Genomic DNA, 26,246 nt, shown 5'->3' on the forward strand with positions numbered 1-26,246 from the left:
CGAGATATTCTGCAAAAAAGTTGATGACTAATGTATTTTAAGAAGAAATGAGAAGTAGGTACATATGTATGTTTAACTCCTCATCCATCAGAACTTAAATACATCGTTTTCCTTCTACAATACTTTTTATTATAGTGTTATTTCTATGTTCAAAAAGTTGGACTGGATTAAAATGAACGGTTTTTGAAAAAAATAAGATTCAATTTATAGAGCGCATTTTTAAATGTTCTTAAAAAATCTTGCTTTTCCTCCATGTAACTCGAAAAAGATAAAAGATACGAAAAAAAGATACCACACAAAAATGTAAAACTTTTTCAGATATAAATTTTCTTTTTATTTTTCATTACTGTATCTTATCATTTTCAAGTTACATGAAAAAAAAAGGAAGATTTTTAAGAAAATTTAAAAATGCGCACTATAATTTGATCTTTTTTTTTCAAAAACCATTCATTTTAAACCCGTCTAACTTTTTAAACATAGAAATAACACTATAATAAAAGGTATTGTAGAAGGAAAACGATGCATTTACATTTTGGTGGATGGGGGTTAAAATTACTTCTCATTTTTTCTTAAAACACATTAGTCATCAATTTTGTTTGCAGCATATCTCGCTTAGGTTTAATGTAATGGACCTCTAATATAGCTCATTTTAAAGGACTTTTCAAGCACTACAAAAGGTATTAGTAGTATTATACACCTAAAGTTGACCGTTTCTCTGTTATTTCAAGTTGAATACACCAATTTGAGAATGTACCAAAAACACAAGTATGTTCACCTACCATATCTCTTTTTGTATTATGTATAACTAAGAAGATTTATGAAGGTAAGCGTCTCTTTGTTTTTTTTTATAACCTATAAAAATGTTTAATACAGTTTTTTTAGTTAGAGGCATAGTTTTTAAGGTATTCGCAAAAAACCGTCCGAAAAGGTTTGTTTAAACGATTATTTTATGTTTAAATGAAAATGGCCAATTTTCAACCACGAATATCTCAAAAAGTATTGAGTTTTCAAAAAAAAATTATAGAACAGTTTTTGCTTAGAATTAGGTTCTCTAGCGAATTCCGTGGTAATTTTAACCAAAATTTTTTCCACCCCTAAGAAGGGGTGGGAACCACCCCCAAGATAAAAGCACACATCAGCATAGGGTAGACTTTGAATTAGGAGGTAAGTAGAGGCTAGGCCCAAAATTTCATTAAAATCCATGCAGTAGGATAGAATTCGGAGGTAATATCCTATTCTTGCTCTTGCTCCCATTGACTGGCGTAAATTTTTGATGAACTAATTTGTAAAATCGTAAAAGATACGTTTTTTCAGATTTTTTAAGCAAAGGATCGCTCAGAATTCTTTTTTCGAAAAAAAAAACACATTTTTTGCAATAGGGATATTCCGGTTGGTGGATGGCGGAATTAATTTAATCCTAGAAATAAATGTTACACAACGAACGGTAAATATTTTATTTATTGTGGTAACGAAAATGTGTTTCGCTTAAGACACTCGGAAGAAGGGTCGATTGTTAGTGAGATAGTTCGGTGTGGTCCGACGCGTTTGCCTGCTGAGCTGTTACTGAATAGAAAAACCACAACGATTACTGTTATCTTTCTTCCCTCTGACCAGATGACTGAGCAATAAATCATTTATTGGGTCTGGTGTATACTTGCGCAGTTATTTACAACAAAAAACACTCTCGAATGCTTAGTGAGTTGTTGACACAAACGTCTGATATGGTAACTAATTTATGTGGGTGAGAAAAACAGATGGTGGACAGGGTAAAGCCATGTCTCTCTTAACATTTGTATTTGAATGTGCATTTCGAATGACTAACGTCGTTTCGATTTTGAGAAAAAATAATAAAAAAATAAGAAAATAAAATTAGCAGAAATAGTAATTATAGCGTAATGCTCTAGGGACATTGGGGACCTGGGGATCTGGGGATCTATGGGGGAATCTCGAATATCTTACGGATATATGCATACAATTTTATGTTAGTCCTGCTGTTTCCATAAATGTAACTTTATTGTACTTTGGTATTGCAGTAATTAATTTGATGTTAAATTTCGTTAAACATCGAAACGAATAATTGTATAAATTTTTATTTAAACATGTTTGTATAAACGTTCTGACACGTCATACACCATTAACGATATTTATCTCTTATTTTTTTTTATCACGTGTAATTTCAAAACGTGACCAATTATTAAAACTCAAAACAGACAGCTTTTTAATGAAGGTAAATATTTCAAAATGACTGAGTGCGTTTCACGTCCAACTATTCACGATTTACAGGGCAGATGCAATAAATAAAGTTCCTTTTTTAAAATACTCCTATTAGTATATAGGTAAAGAGCCTACCATGTTGGGACTGGAAGAAGGTGATTTGCGAACAGAATTATCCCTTTAGCACAGAGCATGAGCATAGGTTGAAACATGACGGATGAAAACAAGCCTGTAAAATGGAAAAACGGACATATTACACCAATTTTTTAAAAAGGGGGACCCAACTAAATGAAACAACTATCGAGCTATTAGGTTACTCAACACAACGTACTACTAACTACAAGGAGCAATCAGACACACAGAGCTGAAAAAGGCAATGATTCCAAGTTCAACACAAATCATAGGATACGCGGACAATCTAATAATGGTAGCTCGTCAATAAAAGCCAGAAGAAACACTCAAAGGATGGAACCACCGAGCAAGAGATAACCAGCAGATTAACACAGACAAGAACATGTATTGTATTAAACAAATGCACGGGGTACTGTGGGATAGACATATTACCAGAAATACAAAGAAGAGAATATATAACACCTTGGTACGTAGTGTAATGACCTATGGAGCAGAGAATTGGGTAATAAACAAACGAATCAGATCCAAAATTACAGCAACTGAAATGGAGTTCATGAGAAAAAGCTGCAAAGTGACAAGAAATATCGCATTAGAAATGAGGAGAAAAAACAAAGAATGGCAGTAGAACAAGACATACTCAGCTACATCGAAGAGAAACGTTTAATTTGGTGTGGACATGTGAGAAGAGCAGATCGTACAAGGTGAATATCAAAGATTTCGGATTGGCGCCCAATAGGAAAGAGAAGAAGAGCTAGACCCCGAAGATTATGGAGGGATGAAGTGGACGAGGCCGTGGAATGACGAGACCTTAAAGATGGAGAATGACAGACCAGAAAGGACTGGAGACGTTGGCTGAAAGTAGGAAGGCGATGCGATGACAACTGTAAAATTTCTTATATAGATAGATAGAAACACGCCTAACGTTGGCAAGGAAAGCAAAGGACAAATAACGAATGAATCAATCTACTTCAAAACTATTTTTCCGGCTAATACGCGTTAGTTTTCATATCTGAAAATGTTAACGTAATTTTGTTTTTAAAAGATGATTTTAAAAGTAAATTAGAATAAATTCCGTATTTAATTAAAACCGAAACAACAACAAAACTGTTTGGAACTATAAATATTAATGGTTACATTGGAATACAATTAGAATAAAGTCGATAAGCACACTTCTCGGATTTTCTATTTGAGATAACATAAATTAGCAATTTTTGTTTTCCATGTATTGAGTTTTTCACTGTATGCTTTTCCCTGCATAATAGCTCTAGAGGATGTCTCTGGTCTTTAGGAGTCTTTTTGTAGCCTGTTGGTAAAATTTTATGACCCTTTTCTCGGCCACCTCTCTGAGTAGTTGAATTGGAGCCTTTCTGCGATGGTTGTATTTGTTACCCTTGCTTCATCAAGTTCTTTCTTTAATTTTGGCCCTTGTTGAGGGGTGGAGAGAATTTCACCTATTCCCCCCATAGATCCGCTACTCGTGGAACCACTTTGTTTTTCGTTTTGTTTCTTTTTCCCTATGAATTTTGTCGCTAGAGTTTCTATGGTTTCTGCTATAGTTTGCTATTTCTGGTTTATTGACAGCTCTACATTTGATATGTCTTCTTCCAGCATCTGAAGCGTATTTTGAATTTGCAATTGGTATTCTTGTTCTTTCTCGTGTAATTCGGGATTTTGAATATCCCTCACGTCACGTTGTCTTGTGCTTGTGAATTCTGTTGTGTTCACTTCGTGCTTAGCTTTATTCTAATCTTAGTTCTTACCAAGATTGATCACAGTCACAGTTACATTCGCTCATGCTATATGCGCTGATAATATTAATAGAGTGCCTTCCATCAATGAGTTTATGATCTATCTGGTTACGAGAAGTTCCGAAATTTGAGACAAACGTCACTTAGTCACTTTATGAATGTCTTTCCTTTGTAACTGTGTAGTTTTTACTACAATTTTGTTAGCTACAGCAAATTCTGTTAATCATGAACCGTTATCGTTAGTAGTATTGTGAAAACTATGGGTGCCAATCATTGATTTTAGATAGTCTTCCTTGCCCAGTTTGTCATTGAAATCTCCCAATACGATTTTGATGTCATGTCTGGGTGTCGGCTCGTATTGTTGTTCTAGAAGTTTATAGACTTCAATCTTTGTACTCTGTCTGTTTCTTCAGTTGGTGCAAGTACTATTTTGAACAACACATACAAAAGTTTTACGTCGTTAATAATACCAATAATAAAGCAGTTGAGTCCAGGTTTATTTACCCTAGCGTCATTAATACCTGGCTAGATAAAACACATACTTTTTATTTAGCATCATTGTCTTCTACGCATGAAACTAAAGACATACCAAATACCGCCTGTTATTAAGTAAAGACACATGTTATTTTTATAAACGCTCTAGAGTCAGTACATCAAAAATAGATAGGTACAAAAAAGACGCTTGGGAACGTTTTCAGATTTTAAGTACAATTTGTGACGTTTCTGGATTGTTTACTTGTCACTGTCAGTTTGTTGGATTTTTTGCTGTTTTTTTTTATCCTGTTTTTGCATTTAGAAGTTATTTATATTAAGTTAACAGTTGTTTTCACAACTAATTTTATACTGGAGTTTGAAATGTTATGGTAAGTGTATTTTATTTTGCCACTACTTTACATACAAAGTTAACCTGATTCACAGTTTTGTTAAGGAATGGTTTTGTTTAAATTTCCATAAAAGTGAAATGAATAACAAAAAGGATAATATTTTAGTTTCAAATATTTATATTATAACAAATATTTAATTACTAATGATACTAAAACAATTTATTAAGCTACTTCAAATGTAGCTGTAATTCTGCAAGAAAATTTTAATTTTTTTTGTTTAGCTAATGCCTCGACAACTAATGGCCATTGGCATGGTAGGTACGGTGAATTTTTGCAAGTGTCATCCAGTGTCATGCAGGGACGTCATTTGGGCGTCCAGGGGGGGCAATTGCCCCCCCTGGCCCTGAAAATGACTGAAATTTACAGAAAATACATCAATATTTATCATAACATCATATATAAGGTATTGTATATAGTGCTTGCCCCCCCCCCAAACAAAATTTCAAATGACGCTCCTGGTGTCATGTGTAGTGTTTGTGTTGAGTAAGTGTCTTGTTACTTTGCAAAGTCGACGTCATTGTCTTTGCAAAGAGACGCTAATTGTAAAAATTTTAAATTCTATTTATTTGATAACGTCAAATTTTATAATATAATCCGTACTCGGAGCAATATTCATTCTGTCACTTGTTGTTGCGTGGAATAGATTTCCGTCTTATTTCGTATGCCATAAATGAGATGACGCACGGTAAAAAATCATGGACTCAACTTGTATTATCATTATTCCAACAAGAAATCCACAAAACTTTTTTAGTAATAAAAAAGTCATTAACTTAAACACGGCAACCGTCATCGTCGTTCTTTAAAAATTCCCACACTCTGACTGAATTAAATTATGCAGCAGCAGAGCTGTTTTTTTTTAAATTATGCAATATACGCGGAAAAAAGACGGCAAAATGAGAAATTGCTCGCTCGGTGGAAGAAACTATTTATATGGTGATTTAAATGCAAGACGGTATAATTTCAAAAAAAAGATATATTTCATTGGCTACACTGATTTGTAGCGTGTTAATAAATAATTTAATAAAGAACGAAGCTTTACTAGTTGATGGCCGGTTTTATGCTTGATTAATTTCTAATTTTTCTTTTATTTTAATTTTTTTATTCTAATTTTTATTTTAATTGTTATAGATTATTTATGATGTTTGCATGAGAGTTTAATGAAAGGGTAACAAATCAATTGGATGTTCTGTCTGACAAAATTCATGTAAAGTTTTCGAAGTCTGACGTTTCAAATTTTTAACCTGTTCCACAATTAAAACTTCCCCTGTTCCAGTGTTCCCATACATCAAAGTGTGTCCGACTAGACACCGTTAAGCTATTAATGAACTTTTTTTGGTACGCGGGATCCCGGCCTATTACGCTATGATTGATTAATAATTGATAATATTTGGACAATAACTTGAAAATAAAACAATTGTTATTTAATAAATAAAGATAATAAACCAAAAATAAAATAATGTTTAATTTAATTCTAGAAATTAAACCTAATAATATAAAATTATATTCATTTTTATTAACCTTTAACTACACGCGCTGGCGTATTTTGTACGCCAGATATAAGAATTCTACTGCAAATATGTTAAACATTTAATTTTTGACCTTGTTTATCTCTCTAACCTATCACTGGCATGTGCTTTACAATTTGGTTTTAGTTTCGTTATAATCGGCGTTCTGCAAAGATCGTAATTTACATTTTATTATTTGTTGTTTCCGGTGGTGGACAATATACGCCACGATTATCTTAATATAAGTAGTAATATAAGTACATATTTCAATTGTTTTTTAGTCATTAGGGCACAAAATATATTTTTCTTTATAAACAATACGTTTTCTCCTGTAAAAAATCAAATTTCAAAAAAAATTTTATTAGTAATTTTATTTCTCATGGAATCCAGTTATTCCATGATTCCAGTTATAAATCCCAATTAGCTTACTGAGAAGGAACTCGAAGTATTCACTGATGCCGAATAAGGTTTATAACAAACAACTAACTGTATTTTTTCAAAAAAAAAAAACAAATCCGCTGTTTTTAAGTGTATTTTCTTGTGGCGTATAAAGTACGCCACGCGTGTAGTTATGTTATAACTTGATGCGCGGGTAGTTAAATGTTAATGTATCATAAAAAATGATTAAAAAAATTTAATTTGTTTAAACAAACATTGTTTAATAATTATACAGCTTTTGTGTGAGAAGTGAGTTATTTGCATTTAGAGCATTAATCTTAAGTTTAGTAAGTTTGTCTAAAGACAAAGTTTACAACAGAGGAAAAAATATGTATGCTTTTTCTCATGAGGATCTTTCAGTGCGTCACAGTTTTTCGATTTCATTCTAACGCGTTAAATTGCATGTGACAGAAAAAAACGCACGTCGGTGATTACATTTCGTCGGTGATATTTATAGCATTTATTCTAGTTGTCAATAGATGGCGCCATAATCGAAATAAAAATTATTTTCGAATTATATAATATATCTACGAATATAATCTGTACAATTTATAAGACTATAAATACAAATCAAAGAAAATACCACTTTATAAATGCAATAAAAAGAATTGATTTGTTTTTATGCCAAATTGCAAATAAAATTTGACAACTGTCAGATTTAACTGAAATGTCATGTCACTAAAATGTGTATTATCACGGACTTACCTTTTTTTCTATCATTTGTGACGCACTGAAAAATGCTCATGAAAAGAAGCATAGTTATGTGTTTGTCTTTATTCAAACCAGATGCACCTTCAATTAAATTTAGTCAAGTTAAAAAAGTTCACCAAATGACATAATATTTGGGAACTGTCATAACGGACCAACTAGACCAGTCATATAAATAAAACGCAGAACAGCAATGACTAAAACTACTTTTTTCTACGAGCGTGCCAAAAGTCTACTATCGCGCACACATTTTAGTTTAGAAAGTTTCACTTTTCCGCACGCGTGTTACTTTTCCGCACGCGTGTTACTTTTCCGCACGCGGTTTTTACTTTTCCGCACGCTTGTTAATTTAGATATGTTAATATGGCCTTAAAGTACTTATAATACATGCAATAAACTAATATTTAGATATTATTTACTAATTTATTTCAAATATATCTTATTGTGTTCCTGGTTTAATGAAATTAACGCGACAATTCGATGAAATAAAATTATTTTGACATAATATTCGAAAGTCAAATCGGTAGACAATAAGAGTCGTTTTGAATCATCGTCATGGAAACCAAGATTGTCGTCATGCTAACTAATTATATTGAAAGTTTGGTTTTGACAACCTTGTCAAAGAATTAATTTGTGTATGTATTTTCAGTAGTAATTGCACGAGAGCTCTAAAATTATTGAATTTTTCCCGAGTGACACTGACAGTTTTAATTTCACGAGCCGAAGGCGAGTGAAATTATGTCAAAGTGTCACGGCAAAAATTCTATATTAATTTTAGAGATCGAGTGCAATTTGTTGCGATTATTTCATGAATAAAACTGTTCAAAACCAAAATTTTATTGTAATTTATTTATGTAAGTACAAATTAGTACAATTAAACACACAGTGGTTATAAATATTTTACGGTTGAAGGTCATCACTTTTATAATTTTTAAAACATTAATTGTCATTAATGTCACTGAATGTATTTTTTCATAGCAACGAAGGGCATCTGACGTAATATACTTGACGACGGGAAATTATCAAAAATTATCAGTCTAATTTAGATCTCTGTAGCTTTCTATTGGTCAGAATCTCCTATGAATGAAATAATCATATTAATTAAATTAATTGATTAAGATTTGGTAATTTTTTAAAGACTCTTAGAAAAAATATTGTTCCTAACTCTTGCAGAAAGTCTCTTTTCCGCGCTCGACTGCTTGCCGAACTCCCGCTTCGCGTCGTTCGGGAAACTGCAGTCGCGTGCGGAAAAGAATGACTTTCTGCACTTGTTAGGAAAATAACTATTATGAAAATGAAGTCATTTTTTGCAATAATTATCTCAGTTCAGAACTAAGACAAAGAATGGTTAAGTGCTATGTTTGGACTGTGCTTTTGCATGATGCAGAAGTGTGGAACTGAAAGTATCGACCATGAACAGAATTAAAGCATTGAAAATGTGGATTCATAAAAGGATCCTGGAGATTTCTTGGCCGGCAAGAAAAGTAATGAGAAAGTACTAAGCTACTAAGGAAGGAAGTTAGAGAAATGTGAAAGAGACATGTGATAAACACAGGGACACCAGAACATGCGAGTATAGTGAGGGCAAATCGATATATAGAATACTAGAACTGATCCCTAAAGGAAAAAATAAGGGGCCATAAAAGTGTAGGAATAAAACAAGTTTATTGGTTAAAAAGACATTTTTTGTAAATGGACTCAGATATTAAATACAGGACAACGTCTGATAATTCACTAGTTTACAACCAATTTGCGACTGGAATGCAATATGTTGTTTTTGTTCATTTTTGCTCTCTGAATATGATTATGATGATAAAAAGTTCCTAACACGTAAGCTTTTTGAGTTATGATTAAAAAAAAAATGAGTTACGATTTTTGAGTTATTATTTTACTAATTTTTTTTAAACAGTCAGTTGTAATATATCGGGGAGTGATGTTATCAAATTAACATTTTTTCTAAAAATTGTGCTTAATTTGACAACACTTAGATATCTAATGCCTACGAATAACACAGTAACATTAAATAAAGAATAAACCAAAGGTAATCCTTAATCGGTAAACCTACCCATTTAAACTTATAATAGTTCTAAACCGTTTTAATGACTGTTACTTCTGCATGACAAAAGTGTCTGTGTTTTCAAAGAAAAGCAAGCATAACATTGAATATTCAGATATTATCTCAGCAATAAAGCCGGTTTTCCATGGAGAAGATTTACCAGTTCCAGGACCCACGGCAAATTGGGAGGAAGATTTGGAAATGTATGGCGATAAAAGTAAACCCGATGATGTATCAGAAAAGAATGATTCTTATTTTCACGAAAGTGACGAAAATCACCTTAGATCTTCACTTGTCCAAAGACATGCTTAACTCTAGGTTCTAGATTACAATAATGGATTTTTTTAAATGGAATTTACTAGCCAGTAAAACTTATAATATTTAGGATCCGTAACCAGGAGCTATCCTAGGTTTTTACTATGCAGGATAAATTGTGTGTTCGTGTTAATCCACATAGTGTTATGGGAAAATTGGGATATGCACAAAATTGTGTACAAAAGATTTACTATATTTTTTGTTTCTAGTTCTGAACTTATGTGTATATAGTGTAAAAGAATTTTTATAATAAACAGCAATATTTGATGCATTCTATAACTCAAAATGTAACATTTCACCTGACAAGACAATGTACGCGTGGACCCCTGCGCAGAAATGCACGGCACCTTAAGAAGAAGATAACTCAAAATATATACGTGGTGGAAAATTTTAGTGTTTGAATTAGCATTCAGGGCGCTTTAAACTCCACGGTAGAGCCATTTTAACATCTGTCGCAAAATTTTTTTATTTATTTGTTGCCTAGTGAATTATTATATGGCCCGCGAAGAAGAAGACTGCAAAATATCTAGCATTTCTATACGTTTTTTGTTTTAGTCGCGTGCTTTTAAAATATCGTAAATGCGTATTACTTTGTTATATCACATACAATATTGATAACAGAAGCATTCATTCAGATCTCTGATATTAATCAAAAAATTACATATATGGTTTTAAACCTAACTATTTCGCCTTATCTTCAGACAATAATAAGTACTTCATAGAAAAGGTATTAAGGACTTAAATGTGATGATTGAAATTTAATACGCAATAAACTCGAGATACTGATCGTCTGACACCTTTATCTGTGGATCTGATGAAATATAAGCGTCTGCACAAATTGTATGAAAAAAAAAGAGATATTAAAATTGATAAATCATTGAAGTGGGTCGAAGGTGTTTCAAAAATTCACGAGAAGTGTTTTATCGTTGATATTCTAAATATAGAAATAAACGATGAAAGTGACAATGTAGTAAATATTTTTAAATTTAAGCAGTTGATGGATGTATCAAATCAAAATATTTGCTAACTAAAATAATAATCTTGTTCTGAAGCTATTTCCTTGTGGCATTTTTATCACTAAGTATTTTCTATGAGAAATAAGCCACAGTTTTACTAAAAAATGAATTTATTAATGTTTCGAAGTCCAAATCGGGTTTCGTTGTCAAAATAAAAAATACTATTAAAATAAACAAAAATGTTGTTGCTAAGTAAAAAAATTCTTCTAATAATTTATTTAATCTGACTCATTTATATTGGCAATTCAGACGTATATTATACATTTTAAAGTAGAAGACTTTAAAATGATATCGCCAATATTTATGAGTTGCGTTCCTGGGACGACTTTACTAAAAGATAGTTCATTCGATTACATGAAATCAATCCCAACTCAAGAATATCCGTCGCAAAAAAATCATAGCATGTGATCTGTCTTTAAAAAGACAACCAAATGCAACGATGACAGTAAAATTCTCGCGTTAGAGATTCCATAGTAAATCACGAGGGAAAACCAGGGAAAAACCTCGTGATACTATCCCGACATCGAAAGTATTTGGTCTTACATTTAATTTACCTTCAAAAAACTAATACCAAATTGTGACTTTAATATGTTTGAATTATAAATAATATTAATAATACATAGATATACAATAAGTAATACTAAAATATAAAATTTGTACTAACTCGATATGTTATTGACGTCCTAATCGTGGTATTTTCTTTCTATTGACTTCCTCTTTCAGTATGGGTAACCACATCCTACTGCATTCTACCGAGGAATTTGCGACACAATTGGTTTCATTTAGCATAATTAGAGCCGCTTCTTTGATTTTTCTCTTTTTACTATCTGTTTCTTTCAGGACTATACTTGAATCTCTCCACTGAACTCTATGTTCATTATCCCATGCGTGTTGACATATTTGAGATCTATCAAATTCTCTATTTTTAATATAAGACTGATGTTCACTTATTCTAACGTTTAATGGTCTTGATGTTTCACCTAAATAAAATTGTTCACATTCACAAGGATATTCTTGAGTTGGGATTGATTTCATGTAATCGAATGAACTATCTTTCAGTAAAGTCGTCCCAGGAACGCAACTCATAGATATTTTAAAGTCTTCTATTTTAAAATGTATAATACAGGGTGAGTCATGAGGAACTGTACATACTCCTACCTTGTATAGAGGCTTCTATGGGGAATAAGAAATGACCATTAAAAAGTGTCTGCTCCCATTGTTTAATAATATACAGGGCGAGTTTCGCATTTTGACAGAAATTTGTATTCGTCATAATTTTTGAACGGTCAGATCGATGTGTCTCTTATTTTGGTCAATCGTTAGACTATTACCACCTAATCAACTAATTTATTCAAACTAGAAAAAAATCAGGTCCGGCTTTAAAAAAATAGTTCGTTTGTGTCTTAGAAAAAATTTCACCCTGTATAAGCTTTTTGAAAACTCTAATATGAATTTTACAAATTAGACAAATAGGCAATTAAAATGGCATATTTATTTCTTTCCGCACACGATTACTTAATTTTTTATAAAAAAATCAAATTTCAATATGAATTAAAAGTTTGGTAAAGTGAACCATGTATTTAAAAAAATGACTTTTTTTAAAAAAATAATTTTTTTTGCACAAATAAGTAATTTATGTTACCATCCAATCAACTGATTTATTCAAACTAGAGAAAAATCAGGTCCGGATTTAAAAAATTAGTTCGTTTTGGTCTTAGAAAAAATTTCACCCTGTATACGCGTTTTGAAAACTCTAATATGAATTTTACAAATAAGACAAATAGGCAATTAAAATGACATATTTATTTTTCCCCACACGATTACTTAATTTTTTATTAAAAAAATAAAATTTGTCAAAATCGGAATTTTAACCTAAAAATGAAAAAAAAATTAACTCACGGTTTAACTCGCTACAACTCTGTTCCATTTTAATATTTTTTTTCTGAAATTTTTAAAGCACATACCTCTTACCATTGTGAAGACTATGAAAATTGTTGTAGACTTTCAGTCTTCTTCTTGTAAAAGGCGCAAACTTTGGCGTAAATCGCAAAAATTGGGTGGAAAAATTTAAAATTTATCAATTTGATCACGTCTATGTTAAAATATAGAGTCCAAAAGAAGTGTTATGGGAAGTTTTAGATGTATACGTGTTATAGAAAAAAAAAAAAAAAAAAAAAAAAAAAATGGTGAAACTTTTAATTTTAAGAAAAACGTTGTTTTTGTAAATTAATTTTTGTAAAAAAAGTTAATTTTTTTAAATCTATGCAAAAACTATGCCAAACTTTTTATGCATAGTCAAATTTGATTTTTTAATAAAAAAATAAGTAATCGTGTGGGGAAAAAATAAATATGCCATTTTAATTGCCTATTTGTCTTATTTGTAAAATTCATATTAGAGTTTTCAAAAACCGTATACAAGGTGAAATTTTTCCTAAGACCCAAACAAACTAATTTTTTAAATCCGGGCCTGATTTTTTTCTAGTTTGAATAAATCAGTTGATTGGGTGATAACATAAATTAAATATTTGTTCAAAAAAAATTCATTTTTGTAATAAAAGTTATTTTTATTTTAATCTATGTTTCACTTTACCAAACTTTTAATTATTCATAGCCAAATTTGATTTTTTTTTATAAAAAATTAAGTAATCGTGTAGGGAAAAAAATAAATATGCCATTTTAATTGCCTATTTGTCTAATTTGTAAAAATCATATTAGAGTTTTCAAAAAGCGTATACAGGGTGAAATTTTTTCTAAGAACAAAACGAACTTATTTTTTAAATCCGGGCCTGATTTTTTTCTTGTTTGAATAAATCAGTTGATTGGTGGTAACATAAATTAAATATTTGTTCAAAAAAAATTAATTTTGGTAATAAAAGTTAATTTTGTTAAATCTATGGTTCACTTTACCAAACTTTTAATTCATAATCAAATTTGATTTTTTTATAAAAAATTAAGCAATCGTGTGCGGAAAAAAATAAATATGTTATTTTAATTGCCTATTTGTCTAATTTGTAAAATTCATATTAGAGTTTTCAAAAAGCTTATACAGGGTGAAATTTTTTCTAAGACCAAAACGAACTAATTTTTTTAAAGCCGGACCTGATTTTTTCTAGTTTGAATAAATCAGTTGATTAGGTGGCAATAGTGTAACGATTGACCAAAATAAGAGACACATCGATCTGACCGTTCAAAAATTATGATGAATAAAAATTTCTGTCAAAATGCGAAACTCGCCCTGTATATTATTAAACAATGGGAGCAGACACTTTTTAATGGTCATTTGTTATTCCCCATAGGGGCCTCTATACGAGGTAGGAGTATGTACAGTTCCTCATGACTCACCCTGTATACGTATGAATTGCCAATATAAATGAGTCAGATTAAATAAATTATTAGAAGAATTTTTTTACTTAGCAACAACATTTTTGTTTATTTTAATAGTATTTTGTATTTTGACAACGAAACCCGATTTGGGCTTCGAAACGTTGTTAATAAATTCATTTTTTAGTAAAATTGTGGCTTATTTCCCATAGAAAATACTTAATTATAAAATAATAATCAATGGCAATAGCGCCTTATAAAAAAAAAACCAAAAAAACAGGGAAGGTGAAAAGTAATGGTAGATGCAAGCAAGCCAGCAAGCAAAAATAGTCCAGCCCAGTGGTGTGCAAACTCTTTTAGGGCACAAAATTTAAGAAATTCTAAAGGATGGCTAGAATTATAGAAAAAATGCATTTTTCCATATACTATCCATGCCAACTATTCTAAATGGGAAATAACCCACAATTTAATTCCCATTTAGAACAGGAAATAGCTTCAGAACAACATTACTATGTCGATGTACACTTTGCGTGCCTGAGATGGCCCGCAGGCCGCACTTTGCCCATCACTGGTTCAGCCTGTAGAGACTTGTATACCCATAACAACATTCAAGCCAGGGCAAACCAACCAGGGCAAATCAGGGACAAATCCTTCGAGTTCCAATGCACCCCAGGCTGTCCACCACCCCACCCACGTCGATGTACTGTGGGAGGCCCCTATTATATTAAGCTTGAAATATGAGAGTTGAATCTCATCAGCCGAAAGCTGGACACCGGCTGGACTCTCAAAAAATCGATAGAAGTAAGATCGAAGTCTTCGAAATGTGGCTCTACAGAAGAATTCTACGAGTGTCCTGGACAGGTATTCATCTAGAATTGATAGGTTGGTTCTAGGAAACCAACCTATTAATAATTCTGGTTTCATGTAGAAGAGAGGCTTTTAAAGAAGTTAACTGCGCCTCATAGAAAATTACTTCGCCACATAGAGAAGAATGGAAACTTGGAAACCATGGGAAAATTGGTAGGAGCAGGAAAGATAGAAGACCAAAGACCAAGAGGAAGATCTCTAACACGATGGGCAGATCAAATGAAGACTATGGTAGGAAAATCCCTACACGAAGCCGTCCATCTAGTACAGGATCATAGCCAATGGAGACAGCAAGCTAAAAATATTTAGAGTATCATCAAGAGCTTAAGGAATGAGGGGAACGATGTGAGCATAAGAGAAGCACTATTTACGTTTATTGTTACATATTTAAGGCTAATGGAGCACTTCAGAAGAGTGTTAAGGATTTCATGGGTAGACAGAGTCACTAATATAGAAGTGTTAAGGAGAACTGGCAGAGAGAGGGAAATTGAAATCACAATAAAAGAAAAGAAATTGCAATATCTTGGGCATGTGATGAGAGGCGAAAGATATAACTCATAATTCAAGGAAAAATAGACGGTAGGAGTTGCGTACGAAGGAGTTGCGTCCTGGTTGAAGAACCTGAGAGAATGGTTTGGTTGCAGCTCAAGGAACTGTTCAGAGCAGCTGTCTCGAAGGTTAAAAGAGCCATGATTATTACCAACTTTCGTCAAGGAGCTGGCGCTTAGAGAAGAAGGAGCACTTCAAGCACGCTCTACACTCTACACTAATCATATGATCTTTAACTACACGTGGCACTTCAAACATCAAGATTTTTTTTTTAGAAATTGTGAATTACTTTCAATCACCCCATTAAAGTATTTTAAGTAAAGCGATTTCAAACTTACAATAAAATTAGAATATTATACAGATAAGCAATACAGTTCAATGAAAAAATGTAAAAACCCAATGTTATATAATATGGTATTGTAAAAAGATTTGAAATAAACTATAGAGAGAGAATAACAAAATCACGCCAAATGATATGGAGTGACGATTAATGATTTTAATTCTGAACTTTTCTGCTGAAATAATTTTGCAGACAGCGAGTAAATATATTTTTGAAGATATTCTTCTTTAGCGGCGAATCGATTGAGGGTAAAATTGTACATGATCCGCGCGACTGCGCACACTGACAGTATGTAGTTCTGACAGTATGTAGTTCATTGCTAATCTTTCAAGATAGGTATGTATGTATCTGTAACCGTGCAAATAAGTCATTAAAAGAATATATATTAGTGGTTTTAGGAAATGTATTATTTATTATAATTCTTGTGTTTTTGGATTTGTGTTTCCCTGTAGTAAAATAATAAAATATTATGTAAGCATAACATTTTTACACTATATGTCGCCGTGTTGTGTAATTATATCCGAAACTTACATGTCTATTTCTAGGGCCTCGCTGGAGTAGTGGGAAATGCGTTAGCACTGAGATTGGAAGGTTGCGGGTTCTTCAATTCCTGGGCGATTCATACTTTTTTATTTTTGGTTGTTTTAATTCAAATTTTTTGAAAGTGGTAGATAAGAAAGTTAGTTTGATTTTTAAATAAAATACAAATAACCTTTTAAGTATATTTACTTCGTTTAAATTACCTATTATATAATAGAAGAATATCTTCTTACGTGCGTACAAAGTACACACACATTCTTTTTTTGTGTTTTTACACTGTTACTTTTCTATCTACAGTTTTCCTCATTATGAAAGATAATACCCCAGGCTGTGGGTGAAAAAACGTGATATAACTCAGGAATTTTTGAAACCTATCAGGTGTTGTAAAGGACGATGCCAGGAATAACTTCTACTAAAATGTAACCAAAAATATTGTGCGGTTTCTTTTTTATTGCGATTTTCATTTGTTAAATTTGCAATTTTTAATGATTTTTAATTTTGCAGCTTAGGATATTGATTTTAGAGAAAAACTTTTTAATAGAAAGTTGTAGTAAATTAACAAACCTACAATTTGAGGTATAGTAAGTTTAATTTCGTTAATTGGTTATTGCAAAACAGCCTGCGAAAGGTCCAAAATGGTCGTTTTTTACAATTGCATTATTTATTGTACAAATAATTTTTTTTATTTTTAAAGCTTTAAAATGAAGATCTTTCAATTCCAAACATAAAAAAAAATTGTAAAGCCAGAATAACGAATTTGTTGCTCATATATTATAAATTGTTTATCCCAAGAGGTCAAATGTCGAAGTTTATAACTTTTTGAAAAAAAATCATAGAGAGTTGGTGAAACATCCAATCTGCTTCTAAAGAGTTATATTTTCATATTCTGATGTAAATAAATGCGTAAAACATTTTTAAACCTCTAATTTTTGGGTTTGAAAATAAGGGGGCAAATTTCGTTATAAAAATTTAGAGCTGAAGCGGCCCTGTACATCCTATGAGTTTTTAACTTACAGATTATTGTTGCTGAAGATGAAACGAAGATTTATAAAAAAATAAAAAATTTCTACGACCAAGTGAAGCCGAGATAATTTTTGGGTTTGAAAATAAGGGGGCAAATTTCGTTATAAACATTTAGAGCTGAAGCGGCCCTGTACATCCTATGAGTTTCTAACTTACAGATTGTTGTTGCTGAAGACAAAACGAAGATTTATAAAAAAATAAAAATTTTCTACAACCAACTGAAGCCGAGATAATTGTTTTTTTTTTAATCGTAGTGCCTTTATTTATAACAATTAAGAAATTATTTTACAGTCATTGACTAAAGAAAGACTTATATTATGTTAAAATAAAAATTATCATAAAATATAATTAAATTTAATTATTAAAAATTATTTTTAAAATCGGTGCTTTTGCAAGCGGCCGAATTTTGCAAATTGCCCGGCTCGCTTCAAATCCGCGCGCTCGGAAAATTTTTACGTAACTTGTATTAAATTTTGATAGAAAATCATTTAATAATATTACCATTATAATATACAGTCTATTTACCACTGTATTTGTTTTTCTTGATAAACTTTTATATGTGAAATCCAAAACGAATAGTCACTACAAGAAGAAAAAGTTTTATATTGTATATTATAGTAAGAAGTAACATTATTATTATTATAATTATATAACAATGAAAAAATTAAAAATATAGTTATATATTTCATATATGTATATGTATCATTTTTGTAATATTATTTCTTCAGAAATTAAATTTCAATATAAAAGTTTATCAAGAAAAACAAATACAGTGGTAAATAGACTGTATATTATAATGGTAATATTAATATTATTAAATTGTTTTCTGTCAAAATTTAATACAAGTTACGTAAAAATTTTCCGAGCGCGCGGATTTGAAGCGAGCCGGGCGATTTGCAAAATTCGGCCGCTCGCAAAAGCACCGAATTTAAAAATAATTTTTAATAATTATATGTAATTATATTTTATAATAATTTTTATTTTAAGATAATATAAGTCTTTCTTTTGTCAATGACTGTAAAGTAATTTCTTAATTGTTATAAATAAAGGCACCACAATTTAAGAAAAAAAAACAATTATTTCGGCTTCAGTTGGTTGTAGAAAATTTTTATTTTTTTATAAATCTTGGTTTTGTCTTCAGCAACAATAATCTGTAAGTTAGAAATTCATAGGATGTACAGGGCCGCTTCAGCTCTAAATGTTTTTATGAAATTTGCCCCCTTATTTCCAAACCCAAAAATTATCTCGGCTTCAGTTGGTCGTAGAAATTTTTTATTCTTTTTATAAATCTTCGTTTCATCTTCAGCAACAATAATCTGTAAGTTGAAAACTCATAGAATGTACAGGGCCGCTTCAGCTCTAAATGTTTATAACGAAATTGACCCCTTATTTTCAAACCCAAAAATTAGAGGTTTAAAAATGTTTTACGCATTTATTTACATCAGAATATGAAAATATAACTCTTTAGAAGCAGATTGGATGTTTCACCAACTCTCTACGATTTTTTTTCAAAAAGTTATAGCCTTCGACATTTGACCTCTTGGGATAAACAATTTATAATATCTAAGCAACAAATTCGTTAATCTGGCTTTACAATTTTTTTTATGTTTGGAATTGAAAGATCTTCATTTTAAAGCTTTAAAAAATAAAAAAAATTATTTGTACAATAAATAATGCAATTGTAAAAAACGGCCATTTTGGACCTTTCGCAGGCTGTTTTGCAATAACCAATTAACTAAATTAAACCTACCATACCTCAAATTGTAGGTTTTTTAATTTACTACAACTTTCTATTAAAAAGTTTTTCTCTAAAATCAATATCGTAAGCTGCAAAATAAAAAATCTTTAAAAATTGCAAATTTAACAAATGAAAATCGCAATTAAAAAAAAAAGCGCACAATATTTTTGGTTACATTTTAGTAGAAGTTATTCCTGGCATCGTCCTTTACAACACCTGATAGGTTTCAAAAATTCCTGAATTATATCCTGAAATCGACCTATTTTTCACCCACAGCCTGGGGTATAATAGGTATTTCCTGGACCAACTGTTTATCATGCCTTTAAGATCACTTAGCCTAGAAACTAAGTTCCTGACAGCTTCCTCTGTGGTATGCGATTAATATCAACGATTTTCCTAGTAGGTCTGGATCCAGCATAAGAAAAAAAGTTGATTAACAGCAAGCTGAAAATTTGTTAATAGCTTAACGGTGTCTAGTCGGCAAACTTTGATGTATGGGAACATTGGAACAGGGAAAGTTTTAATGGTGGAACAGGTTAAAAATTTGGAACGTCAGACTACGAAGACGTCAGATGTATTTTGTCCGACAGAACTTCCAATTGATTTGTTGCCCTTTCATTAAACTCTCATGCAAAAATCAGACTGGTGTTTATCACCAACTGGGCATTTTAATGAGTGGAACACGTAGAACATGTCAAATGACAGGAATTATGACAGGCGACAAATAGCAGTCTGAATTTCGCATGAGAGTTTAATGAAAGGGTAACAAATCAATTGGAAGTTCTGTACGACAAAATACATGGGACGTTTTCGTGGTCTGACGTTCCAAATTTTTAACCTGTTCCACAATTAAAACTTCCCCTGTTCCTGTGTTCCAATATATCAAAGTTTGTCCGACTAGACACCCTTAAGCTGTTAACAAATTTTCAGCTTGCTATTAATCAACTTTTTTTTGGTACGCGGGATCCAGACCTATAGTATTAGAAAGATGAATCTTCTGATTTTTCCTTGTCTGATAGACAATTTACCAAAATCTGACTATTAACGAAATATATTTTTTTCACCATTTTTATAAAAATGTTATAAAAATATATTGTTTTCACCAGTACATCATTGTACATACATACTTGTATCGCCCGGTTCTCCATCAAATAGAATAATTAAATTATAACAGATTACAAATAGAGGTGACAATAGACATCCTTGTAGTAATCCATTGTAGTACATCCTCCTCAGAGTAAATCTTCTTTTTCACTCGTTGGCTATCAGATTGGCTATCATAATTTTATTCACCGCAGCTCTGAAGAGTAACAGCGAAGAGTAGCAACAAGAAATAGCACATTAAATTCAAGAACAACAAGCAAGGATTTATTGGATTATGGTGTCACTTCACGCAGAGTCATCATGGAAAAATAATTTTCAACATTTTATTTATCAGCTTCTACATTCTACATAATAATATAAGATTCGATCTTATATTTGTTCATGGTTCAGCAGATATATTAAATTGTATTCTTAAAAGTGGCTTAATTTAGAACTACATACTAAATAATCTTAGTTTGAAGTGTCACGAGGATTAAAGATATCAAGTTTGATGATCAACATACAGCTAGTGTCTATTTTGGTGCAAAATAATCACATTTGGGGGGTTTAATTTACTATTTTTGGTGGTAATAAGCCACAGTTTTAGTCTAAAATTAAGTTTATTTGACGTTTCGAGTTCCACTTCGGAAATCGTTATCAAAATGCAAATGAACTGAATTATAAATTAAAATTTGGACTTTCATTAAGATGTCACAAGAGAATAGCTTCAGATCAATATTATCAGGTTTTGTTGTACTATCTTAACAGAGCTAAAACAAATATGTATTTGCCATTTAATCCTTAAATATGATATTGTCGATCACAGGAAGAACAGACAAGTACAAGTCTTTAGGTTTCACAATATCAAACAAAAAAGATATAAAAAATAGAATAGGACAAAGAACAGACTTCATACGAAAATTGAACCCGGTACTGTGGGATAAGGACATGGACATCATTATAAAAACTAAAAGAAGAATATATAACACCATGACAAGAAGTATTCTGACTTATGGACGTGAAAATTGGTTAATAAATAAGAAAACCAAAAACAAAATAAGAGCAACAGAGATGGAATTCCTCAGAAGAACAGAATCTCTTCTTAAGGTGCCTTCTCCATTACTGAAGGTTGGCTATAACTACAGCAAATTGCTTTCTATCTTGAGCGGTTCTTAGTAGACATGCCTGTCCAGTATCTTACGTTCTTCAGCCAGGAGCATTTTTTTTCTGGACCTCATCTTCCTTCCACTTTACCTTCCATTATGGGTCGTAAAAAGTTGTATCTTTCCCCTCTGTAAACGTGTCCTACTAAATAGCTCGTTTTTCGGTTTTTTACAATATTTAGGAGTTCTCTCTCAGTCCCCATTCTTATCAGCACCTCGTTGTTGGCCACGTGCTCTGTCCAAGAGAATAGAATAGAATAGATAGAATAAATAACATAGAGATTAAGAAAAGAATGAGAATGAATTCAAACTCAGATAATATTATTATAATATATTATAATAGACTACTTAGAATAGAAAAGATTAACCTGGTACGGACATGTCAGAAGAGCAGACAAAAAACGTTGGATAAACACAATTCAACAGAGTGGAGTACGATAGGAAGAAGGAAGTGAGGCAGATCCCGTAGATCTTACAGAGATGAAGTGGACGAAGCAATGGAAAGAAGAAATTTGCACGAAAGGGACTGGCAAAACAGAAAGAACTGGAGAGAACGGTTGAGTGAAGGAATACGGTGAAAACTGTGGAAATCTTTAATTATATAATGTGCAATTAATTCTTTTCGTGCATAGAAAAATATCAGTCTTTTCACAATATGTATTCATTATCCAAATAAGCAGTAACCTTTGGTTATTATTATATTGCGTCATGTATTTAGATAACATTCTGTGTCTGTTACGTGCCGTCTCATTTGTAGATAAAACAATTGATAAAAGGTACTTTTAATTCATCACGGCACTTGATTTTTTATTTTTACCGTAAAAATAAGAAAGGTTAATACTTTAAAATTAGTGCGACACCACGTTTCAAGTGAATGATGAAATTCCAAATCTAATCCTCCGTCTAGCCTTAATTATTCTACACGCGTTTGATATCAATGATAATAATTTTTATAAGTGATAAAGTAGCGGATCAAGTTTTTATAGTCCAGTCGGGTTAGACGAATAACAGGCCTAACCTTGCATTAGGAGCTGCCTAAAAATTTTATTTTTCTAATCTTTAGGGAGGGTCAATATTAGTATAAATTTAAAATCTCGACTGAATTCCACCGTTGCGTTAGCCGCCATCTTGATTTTAAATGAGAACCGTTTTTGCTCAATATCTCCGCCATTTTCAATTTTTTGACAAAAAGTGTAGAAACTGAAATTGTTGAAAATACGATTTTCTATAATTTCATTAATTATAATTTTTTTGTGCGGTCGATATTTTCCGAGTTATGAGGGGAAAATAGTGAGAGTTGGAGCATAATTATTGAATTATTGAATTATCTCGTTTATTATTAGTTTTACAACAAATATGTATCTATACAAAAATGAAGAGAATTAAATTCTACACAATTTTGATCTCTTTCATTTTTTTGCTAAAATTAATATTTAAGGTAGTACGTATGCGGTAATGGCGCGAGCGTAAGACCGGATTGATTTTATAGCAATTGTTTTTGTTCAATATCTACGCCATTTTCAACTAAAATTGTTCAAAATAAAATTTCCTACAATTTCTTTTTAACAATTTTTTTCATGCGGTTGATATTTTCCGAGTTACATGGGAAAATAGTAAAAAGTGGTGGGGGAAGCATAATTATTGAATTGAATTTTGTTTCCTAGCTGCCCCAAATTTTATAATTCTATCCTTTAGCAGAGATCAATAGTAGTGTAAATTTAAAATCTCGACTGAATTCCGCGTTTGCATTAGCCGCCATATTGATTTTAAATGAGAACTGTTGTTGCTTAATATCTCCGCCATTTTCAACTTTTCAACCTAAATGGTGGAAAAGAAAATTGTTGGAAATGCAATTTCCTACAATTTCTTTGGCATACTTTTTTTATACGATCAATATTCTCCGAGTTAAGAGGGAAAATAATGGAAGCGGAGGGGAAGCATAATTATTGAATTGTCTCATTTATTATTAACTTTACGACATAATTGTACATAAACAAAAATAAAGAGAATTATATTTTATACAATTTTTGAAACTTCCAATGAAACATCAACCAAACTAAGTATATAAAAGACATAAAAAGACATTATATGCATTAAGTTCACTTAATTTTATTAACTAGCGGGTTTTATTGGTTGAATTTGTCTGTCGATATTTTAAGTTTTATGTCAGCTAATATATCGTGATGTTTCAACAATTTTTTTTAAATTTTGGATCCTGTTGGGAGGAATTTTCCCATTTCCCCCCTTGTAAACCCGCCACTGGTTCTCTCGAAAAATTGTAGTAAATCCGTAAATCGTAATTGCAACAATTTCAGTTCTTACACTTTTTGTCGAAAACTTGAAAATGGCGGAGACATTGAACAAAAACAATTGCTACAAAATCAATCAGGTCTTACGCTCGCACCTTTACCACATACGTACTATCTTAAATATTGATTTTATCAAAAAAATGTACGGCATCAAAATTATACAAAATTTAATTCTCTTCATTTTTGTATAGGTATATATTTGTTTTAAAACTAATAATAAACGAGATAATTCAATAATTATGCTACAACTGTCACTATTTTCCCCTCATAACTCGGAAAATATCGACCGCACGAAAAAAATTATAATAAATGAAACTATAGAAAATCGAATTTTCAACAATTTCAGTTTCTACACTTTTTGTCAAAAAATTGAAAATGGCGTCGATATTGAGCAAAAACGGTTCTCGTTTCAAATCAAGATGGCGGCTAACGCAACGGCGGAATTCAGTCGAGATTTTAAATTTATACTAATATTGACCCTCCCTAAAGATTACAAAAATAAAATTTGGGGCAGCTCCTAATGCAAGGTTAAATGCTATCCCGACTGGGCTATTGGGAAAATAAAATATCAAGCTGTTTCTGCTATTAATTAACCAATGAGGAATACCGAAAGAATAATTTGCCAATATAGCTTTGCTTCTTCTCTATTGAAGAATATGCTGCAAGGAAAATTGACAATCGCTTTTCACTGTACAAAAATTGTTTAAAGAAATTGGACAGTTACATTATTGTTAATAGAATAATACATTCAAGTGATATTTATTAATAAATTCTTCTTCTTTGGATGGAAGAGAGTCTCTAGGGCAAGAATTTTTTTCCACCGTTTCATTTCGTTGTCTTTTTAAAGACAGATCACATGCTATGATTTTTGTGGCGGATATTCTTGAGTTAGGTTGATTTCAAGTAATCAAATGAACTATCTTTTAGTAAAGTCGTCTCAGGAAAATGTATACCTAATACATGTCTGAATTGCCGATATAAATGAGTCAGATTAAATAAATTATTAGAAGAATTTTTTACTAATCAACAACATTTTTGTTTAATTTAGTATTATTTTGTATTTTGACAACGACACCCTAATTGGGAGTCGTAACGTTAATAAAATCATTTTTTTGGTAAAATTATGGCTTATTTCCCATAGAGAATAGTTGATTAGAAGAAGAAGAAGAAGATTCATTTTGAGTGTTTATCTGACTCTTCATCTTATTTCCCTATGCCCTTTCATGCAGTAGATGTTTGTGTATTTATAACAGAAATTTATATATTGATCGATTGTTTCTATTATGCCTATTTCCAGTCATAATATCTAGTACAAAAATTTATCTATTTTTTGTATGATGTAGGAAATAGACCCGATGTCTCTATTATCACAACAAACTAGAAACAACAATATTATTTTGTTCGATAAGTGTAATAGGCCTGGATCCAGCGTACCAAAAAAAGTTGATTAATAGCAAGCTGAAAATTTGTTAATAGCTTAACGGTGTGTAGTTGGACAAACTTTGATGTATGGGAACCCTGGAACAGGGGAAGTTTTAATTTGTGGAACATGATTTTAATTGTGGAACGTGTCATCCTGACAATTTTATGATTGTGAAAACTATCAGGTTGTTTTTAAGTTTATTCAATAGCAAACTTTATAATAATATATGAAAAAATGTTTGTAAGATAGATATGTTGGGCATTTTAACTCCGACACGTAGAACCGGTGTTATCGAAATGCCTCCCACATTTTCAGGTAAATATTTTCATACATGAAATGCCTCCCAGGTACAGTCGAAATGTCTTCGTTTCGTTAATCGTTTAGGCTGATATTTTGTCTATTTAATCTCTATACCGGGTGGTGAATCGGAAAACGGGCCATAGGAAACTCAATGTAAAATTCTAAACTGTTGAATTCCTGCTTCCCTATCTATTTTACATCAAAAGTCATGAGAAGTTATTTGTAGAGGATTGAAATCTGTATTAAAAACAGAAGTTACAATTGTTCTACGATTTAAACACATTCCAAAATTTTGAAAAATATAATGTATTTACCGCAGTAGGTATGTGTGGGTATGTTAGGCCACACGTTACTATTTAACTGACAGTGAGCACATTATTGACTGAAGAAAATATCTTTATTATTAATACTTTCTCCTTAACTAAGGGTATCTTATCAACTTTATTGTGTTTTAAACAAAAAATGATAAAATAATTTAAAAAATTGACAGTTCTAATTGTTAATATAATAAATTCATTGTCAACAAATGCAATCTTATACACATTATTGTATTGTGTGTGGCCTAGCTTTGGCG

This window comes from Diabrotica virgifera, chromosome 2 (assembly GCF_917563875.1).
Source record: "Diabrotica virgifera virgifera chromosome 2, PGI_DIABVI_V3a".
NCBI lineage: Eukaryota > Metazoa > Arthropoda > Insecta > Coleoptera > Chrysomelidae > Diabrotica > Diabrotica virgifera.